This window comes from Sinocyclocheilus grahami, unplaced genomic scaffold, assembly GCF_001515645.1.
Source record: "Sinocyclocheilus grahami isolate Dianchi unplaced genomic scaffold, SAMN03320097.WGS_v1.1 scaffold2133.1, whole genome shotgun sequence".
Lineage (NCBI taxonomy): Eukaryota > Metazoa > Chordata > Actinopteri > Cypriniformes > Cyprinidae > Sinocyclocheilus > Sinocyclocheilus grahami.
This window is the reverse complement of record NW_015507312.1, coordinates 47,915-55,697: the sequence shown is the minus strand read 5'-3', so window position 1 is coordinate 55,697 and position 7,783 is coordinate 47,915. Positions and strand designations below refer to the sequence as shown.

At 41.7% G+C, this 7,783-nt stretch overlaps 1 long non-coding RNA gene across 2 annotated transcripts in view; it reads right to left on the bottom strand.

Moving 5' to 3' along the window:
* Positions 1-498: 498 nt before the first annotated feature.
* LOC107574169 (uncharacterized) overlaps positions 499-7,783 on the bottom strand; it is a 9,590-nt gene continuing 2,305 nt past the window's right edge. Inside the window, exons 1-3 of one of the 2 annotated variants that reach the window (XR_001607631.1) lie at positions 6,469-6,562; positions 6,201-6,363; positions 499-1,067 (exon numbers count right to left, since the gene is read on the bottom strand). This is a non-coding gene — a long non-coding RNA (uncharacterized lncRNA). Of the gene's footprint in view, positions 1,068-6,007; positions 6,364-6,468; positions 6,563-7,783 lie in introns of those variants that run through there. The other variant, XR_001607630.1, reaches the window with a different exon arrangement.

Here is a 7,783-nt window from a genome sequence, read left to right as displayed (position 1 = left end):
CTTGGAAGCTGATTACATAATGAGTTACTAACCCAAAACTGGGCACATTTTTAAAAACGTTTGTGTTTGATCCACCGTCTTCGTCTTCACCATCTCCCGTCCAACATTTCAGACCGAGCTTTTTATCACAATGCATTTTTAATTTGAGGTAAAAATAAGTTATCTTAGAATGCTATTAAAGCACTTTACATCAGGAACAACCTACACTCTCAGAAAAAAAAAAGGTACAAAAGTTGTCACTGGGGCGGTACCTTTTCAAAAGGCACACCTTTGTACCTAAAGAGTCCATATTGGTACCTAAAATGTACATATTAGTACTTAAAAGGTACAAAAGTGTACCTTTTGAAAAGGTACTGCCCCAGTGATAACTTTTGTACCTTTTTTCTGAGAGTGTATGATGCCATAAATGCTTAGAAGGTAGACAGAATGTTTAGAAGAGCGCTATTGTTTGCCTTTGCCTCACTGTACGCGATCTTTCAGAGTATCAGTTCTTGTGTTTACTTTGGTTTTGTTTATTACTGTGCATTGCTCACGTTCCTGCTCTGGAACAGCTGCTGTCGCAAAGACAGAAGCAGAATGTCGTGAATGTGAATCGAGCATCTCGCCGCATGACTGCGCCAGTTTAACTTACACCAAACAGCAGCATCACAATCCACTCTACAGCCAGCGCCGTCAGTGCGACTGTGAAATGCGTGTTTTCAAACATTTGGCAGCAGCCCTTGCCTGGAGGCGCTCCGAATGATCGATGTCTCCTAAGTGTTTTTCCAGCATATTAAACAGAGCAGATTATCAGAGTTATAGGTGAAGCTCTCGGCGAGGAGATTAAAGTCTCTCGTAATTAGTTTCCTCTTAAACTCGCGCATATTTTCCGGCGTGCGCTGGTTTTGATGTATTGACTCTCCGGGCCGCTAGGCAGAGCGGGGAAAAGCATTCTCGTCTTAATGAAATGCTTAGCATTTTCCATCTTGCTGCTCTCCTAGTGTGCTGTAACGACCCGGAGTCGGATTATACGGCCCTGATTCCTTCCACTTCCCGGAGAAAGGAAGGAACGCTTGCGGTAAACACACCTGAAACACAGAAGAAACCAGAACTGAAAGAATGAATGGGTGTTTGCATGAGCAGAACAGCCGTCCTCACTCTGTCGAACTCTTGTCCAGTTCATTGGTTTGTCTATCCATCAATCATCTATACATCCATCCCTCTCTTCATCTCAGTCATCTTGTGATTAAGAAACGTTGGGTTAGTTCGCCATTGAAAGTCCATTCGCCCAAAAGCTTTACAGTGGCTTTATGAAGTAATTCATATGAATCAAGCTATTTAATCGAGTCTTCTGAAGAGACACAGTCGCTTTGAGGAGATTCAGTTAGGCTTTTATTCACATGTGAATATGAGTGTGTGTGAGGATGTGTGTGTGAGAGTGTGTATGTACGAGTGTGAGTATGAGGATGCATGTGTGAGAGTGTGTGTATGAGAGAGTGAGTGTGAGGATGCGCGTGTGACAGTGTGTGTATGTGAGGGTGGGATGTGTGTGTGTGTGAGTGTGAGGATGCGTGTGTGTATGTAAGTGACGGTGTGTGTGTGTGTGTGAGAGTGTGTATGTACGAGTGTGAGTATGAGGATGCATGTGTGAGAGTGTGTGTATGAGAGAGTGAGTGTGAGGATGCGCGTGTGACAGTGTGTGTATGTGAGTGTGGGATGTGTGTGTGTGTGTGAGTGTGAGGATGCGAGTGTGACAGTGTGTGTATGTGAGTGTGGGATGTGTGTGAGAGTGTGTGTATGTGAGAGTGAGTGTGAGGATGCGCGTGTGACAGTGTGTGTATGTGAGTGTGGGATGTGTGTGTGTGTGTGTGTGAGTGTGAGGATGCGTGTGTGTATGTAAGTGACGGTGTGTGTGTGTGTGTGAGGATGCGTTTGAGAGTGTGTGTATGTGAGTGTGTGTGGGGATGTGTGTGTGAGTGTGTATGTACGAGTGTGAGTATGAGGATGCATGTGTGAGTGTGTGTGTGAGGATGCGTTTGAGAGTGTGTGTATGTGAGTGTGTGTGGGGATGTGTGTGTGAGTGTGTATGTACGAGTGTGAGTATGAGGATGCATGTGTGAGTGTGTGTGTGAGGATGCGTTTGAGAGTGTGTGTATGTGAGTGTGTGTGGGGATGTGTGTGTGAGTGTGTATGTACGAGTGTGAGTATGAGGATGCATGTGTGAGTGTGTGTGTGAGGATGCGTTTGAGAGTGTGTGTATGTGAGTGTGTGTGGGGATGTGTGTGTGAGTGTGTATGTACGAGTGTGAGTATGAGGATGCATGTGTGAGAGTGTGTATGTGAGAGTGTGTGTGTGAGGATGCGTGTGAAGTGAGTGTGTGTTGAAAAAGTGTTTGAGAGAGTGAGTGTTATGTGAGGATCCGTGTGAAGTGAGTGTGTATTGAAAAAGTGTTTGAGAGAGTGAGTGTTATGTGAGGATCCGTGTGAAGTGAGTGTGTATTGAAAAAGTGTTTGAGAGAGTGAGTGTTATGTGAGGATCCGTGTGAAGTGAGTGTGTATTGAAAAAGTGTTTGAGAGAGTGAGTGTTATGTGAGGATCCGTGTGAAGTGAGTGTGTATTGAAAAAGTGTTTGAGAGAGTGAGTGTTATGTGAGGATCCGTGTGAAGTGAGTGTGTATTGAAAAAGTGTTTGAGAGAGTGAGTGTTATGTGAGGATCCGTGTGAAGTGAGTGTGTATTGAAAAAGTGTTTGAGAGAGTGAGTGTTATGTGAGGATCCGTGTGAAGTGAGTGTGTATTGAAAAAGTGTTTGAGAGAGTGAGTGTTATGTGAGGATCCGTGTGAAGTGAGTGTGTATTGAAAAAGTGTTTGAGAGAGTGAGTGTTATGTGAGGATCCGTGTGAAGTGAGTGTGTATTGAAAAAGTGTTTGAGAGAGTGAGTGTTATGTGAGGATCCGTGTGAAGTGAGTGTGTATTGAAAAAGTGTTTGAGAGAGTGAGTGTTATGTGAGGATCCGTGTGAAGTGAGTGTGTATTGAAAAAGTGTTTGAGAGAGTGAGTGTTATGTGAGGATCCGTGTGAAGTGAGTGTGTATTGAAAAAGTGTTTGAGAGAGTGAGTGTTATGTGAGGATCCGTGTGAAGTGAGTGTGTATTGAAAAAGTGTTTGAGAGAGTGAGTGTTATGTGAGGATCCGTGTGAAGTGAGTGTGTATTGAAAAAGTGTTTGAGAGAGTGAGTGTTATGTGAGGATCCGTGTGAAGTGAGTGTGTATTGAAAAAGTGTTTGAGAGAGTGAGTGTTATGTGAGGATCCGTGTGAAGTGAGTGTGTATTGAAAAAGTGTTTGAGAGAGTGAGTGTTATGTGAGGATCCGTGTGAAGTGAGTGTGTATTGAAAAAGTGTTTGAGAGAGTGAGTGTTATGTGAGGATCCGTGTGAAGTGAGTGTGTATTGAAAAAGTGTTTGAGAGAGTGAGTGTTATGTGAGGATCCGTGTGAAGTGAGTGTGTATTGAAAAAGTGTTTGAGAGAGTGAGTGTTATGTGAGGATCCGTGTGAAGTGAGTGTGTATTGAAAAAGTGTTTGAGAGAGTGAGTGTTATGTGAGGATCCGTGTGAAGTGAGTGTGTATTGAAAAAGTGTTTGAGAGAGTGAGTGTTATGTGAGGATCCGTGTGAAGTGAGTGTGTATTGAAAAAGTGTTTGAGAGAGTGAGTGTTATGTGAGGATCCGTGTGAAGTGAGTGTGTATTGAAAAAGTGTTTGAGAGAGTGAGTGTTATGTGAGGATCCGTGTGAAGTGAGTGTGTATTGAAAAAGTGTTTGAGAGAGTGAGTGTTATGTGAGGATCCGTGTGAAGTGAGTGTGTATTGAAAAAGTGTTTGAGAGAGTGAGTGTTATGTGAGGATCCGTGTGAAGTGAGTGTGTATTGAAAAAGTGTTTGAGAGAGTGAGTGTTATGTGAGGATCCGTGTGAAGTGAGTGTGTATTGAAAAAGTGTTTGAGAGAGTGAGTGTTATGTGAGGATCCGTGTGAAGTGAGTGTGTATTGAAAAAGTGTTTGAGAGAGTGAGTGTTATGTGAGGATCCGTGTGAAGTGAGTGTGTATTGAAAAAGTGTTTGAGAGAGTGAGTGTTATGTGAGGATCCGTGTGAAGTGAGTGTGTATTGAAAAAGTGTTTGAGAGAGTGAGTGTTATGTGAGGATCCGTGTGAAGTGAGTGTGTATTGAAAAAGTGTTTGAGAGAGTGAGTGTTATGTGAGGATCCGTGTGAAGTGAGTGTGTATTGAAAAAGTGTTTGAGAGAGTGAGTGTTATGTGAGGATCCGTGTGAAGTGAGTGTGTATTGAAAAAGTGTTTGAGAGAGTGAGTGTTATGTGAGGATCCGTGTGAAGTGAGTGTGTATTGAAAAAGTGTTTGAGAGAGTGAGTGTTATGTGAGGATCCGTGTGAAGTGAGTGTGTATTGAAAAAGTGTTTGAGAGAGTGAGTGTTATGTGAGGATCCGTGTGAAGTGAGTGTGTATTGAAAAAGTGTTTGAGAGAGTGAGTGTTATGTGAGGATCCGTGTGAAGTGAGTGTGTATTGAAAAAGTGTTTGAGAGAGTGAGTGTTATGTGAGGATCCGTGTGAAGTGAGTGTGTATTGAAAAAGTGTTTGAGAGAGTGAGTGTTATGTGAGGATCCGTGTGAAGTGAGTGTGTATTGAAAAAGTGTTTGAGAGAGTGAGTGTTATGTGAGGATCCGTGTGAAGTGAGTGTGTATTGAAAAAGTGTTTGAGAGAGTGAGTGTTATGTGAGGATCCGTGTGAAGTGAGTGTGTATTGAAAAAGTGTTTGAGAGAGTGAGTGTTATGTGAGGATCCGTGTGAAGTGAGTGTGTATTGAAAAAGTGTTTGAGAGAGTGAGTGTTATGTGAGGATCCGTGTGAAGTGAGTGTGTATTGAAAAAGTGTTTGAGAGAGTGAGTGTTATGTGAGGATCCGTGTGAAGTGAGTGTGTATTGAAAAAGTGTTTGAGAGAGTGAGTGTTATGTGAGGATCCGTGTGAAGTGAGTGTGTATTGAAAAAGTGTTTGAGAGAGTGAGTGTTATGTGAGGATCCGTGTGAAGTGAGTGTGTATTGAAAAAGTGTTTGAGAGAGTGAGTGTTATGTGAGGATCCGTGTGAAGTGAGTGTGTATTGAAAAAGTGTTTGAGAGAGTGAGTGTTATGTGAGGATCCGTGTGAAGTGAGTGTGTATTGAAAAAGTGTTTGAGAGAGTGAGTGTTATGTGAGGATCCGTGTGAAGTGAGTGTGTATTGAAAAAGTGTTTGAGAGAGTGAGTGTTATGTGAGGATCCGTGTGAAGTGAGTGTGTATTGAAAAAGTGTTTGAGAGAGTGAGTGTTATGTGAGGATCCGTGTGAAGTGAGTGTGTATTGAAAAAGTGTTTGAGAGAGTGAGTGTTATGTGAGGATCCGTGTGAAGTGAGTGTGTATTGAAAAAGTGTTTGAGAGAGTGAGTGTTATGTGAGGATCCGTGTGAAGTGAGTGTGTATTGAAAAAGTGTTTGAGAGAGTGAGTGTTATGTGAGGATCCGTGTGAAGTGAGTGTGTATTGAAAAAGTGTTTGAGAGAGTGAGTGTTATGTGAGGATCCGTGTGAAGTGAGTGTGTATTGAAAAAGTGTTTGAGAGAGTGAGTGTTATGTGAGGATCCGTGTGAAGTGAGTGTGTATTGAAAAAGTGTTTGAGAGAGTGAGTGTTATGTGAGGATCCGTGTGAAGTGAGTGTGTATTGAAAAAGTGTTTGAGAGAGTGAGTGTTATGTGAGGATCCGTGTGAAGTGAGTGTGTATTGAAAAAGTGTTTGAGAGAGTGAGTGTTATGTGAGGATCCGTGTGAAGTGAGTGTGTATTGAAAAAGTGTTTGAGAGAGTGAGTGTTATGTGAGGATCCGTGTGAAGTGAGTGTGTATTGAAAAAGTGTTTGAGAGAGTGAGTGTTATGTGAGGATCCGTGTGAAGTGAGTGTGTATTGAAAAAGTGTTTGAGAGAGTGAGTGTTATGTGAGGATCCGTGTGAAGTGAGTGTGTATTGAAAAAGTGTTTGAGAGAGGGAGTATGTGAGGATGCGTGTGAAGTGAGTGTATGTGAGGATGTGTGTGAGTGAGTGTGAGAGTGTGTGTGAGAGAGTGCGTGTGAAGTGAGTGTGTGTGAGGACATGTGTGAGTGTGTGTATGTAATGCGTGTGAGAGTGAGAGTATGAGTGTGTTTTTACCTTTGCACGAACTCTAGCGTTGCTCCTTGGTCTCCTGGGTATGAAATATTCAAGCAGTAGTATGAGGCAAACATCAACTTCAGAGCATCGCAGAAGATGGTGATGTGGCTGTTAACTATGACTTGGTCGACAGAAAACAAAGTTCTCTGCAGTCAAAGGGGAACTTCATGTTGTTATGCATAAGAAAAAGGAGAGATCAGTAACACTGTGACAAACTTAAATTCCCGCAAATATTAAATAGTTTTCCTTTAAAAATATTCAAACATACCACACACAATTATGCAGGGTGTACTTGGAAGTGTGGCACAGTCTACTTCAGAGGGCACGGCTGTCTGATCCACTTCATCTGGTCCCCTCTCTCGCTGAAGTAACCAATAGAAATAATTTATTAAAAAGTGACTTAATATGGAGATACAAGCTTTTAATGAGGAGGGATACTAGGCACGTGCCTCTGCAGACACCCAGGCCTGACTGTACATACGATAGTTCAGATCATCAGTGTGATTATAGCTGAAAGTAAAACGTGCAGTCCAATTGATGTTAGTTAATGTCATTATACAGGCGTAATGACCAGTGCTTGAAGAGGGAAAAAGTGCAGACGAACATAAAGTTACTAACGTTCAAATGGCGCTGGGAGGGGTTGGGTCACTTTAAGCGCTGGTCCTAATGAATCTGTTTCTGAATTAATAACTTTCATCCAACCTCGCCTCAGAAAATAGCATTTTAGAGCCTTTAGACGACGCCTACGATTATGTATATAAAAACTGATTAAAATATTGCACTATGCGTCGAAGTTCGGTAAAGTTGGCAATAATGTTAGTTAAGCGAATTTCATTATACAGGCGTAATAACCAGTGCTTGAAGAGGGAAAAAGTGCAGACGAACATAAAGTTACTAACGTTCAAATGGCGCTGGGAGGGGTTGGGTCACTTTAAGCGCTGGTCCTAATGAATCCGTTTAAAATAGCAAATAGCATTTTAGAGCTTTTAGACGACGCCTACGATTATGATTATAAAAACTGATTAAAATATTGCACTATGCGTCGAAGTTCGGTAAAGTTGGCAACATATTCACAGATTCAAACTTACCTGATCGATAACTCCTGAGCTAAACGTTCTTAAAACACAAATGAGACATCTTTCTAATAACAGTACCGCACTATGCGTCGAAGTTCGGTAAAGTTGGCAACATATTCACAGATTCAAACTTACCTGATCAATAACTCCTGAGCTAAACGTTCTTAAAACACAAATGACACATCTTTCTAATAACAGTATCGTAGACAACCAGCTAACGACCTAATCTGCAAAACGAGCCTGTTTTTCCGTCAGGGACAATATAGCAGTTAGCCTGCTTGGTAACGAAACCTAAAACTACTAAATTATGTAGTCAAATTCGGATAAAATCTAACAAAAAGAAAGAAAAACTACACAGTAACATCAAATGAAACATAAATTTGACACTTTTTGAAGATTTTAAATGACTAACGGTAACGGTCAGCGCCGAAGTTTGAAACACACACTGGTTTAACGATTCAAAAAGGTAAACATTCAAAATGCTAGGACTCAAATATAGTAGAAGTA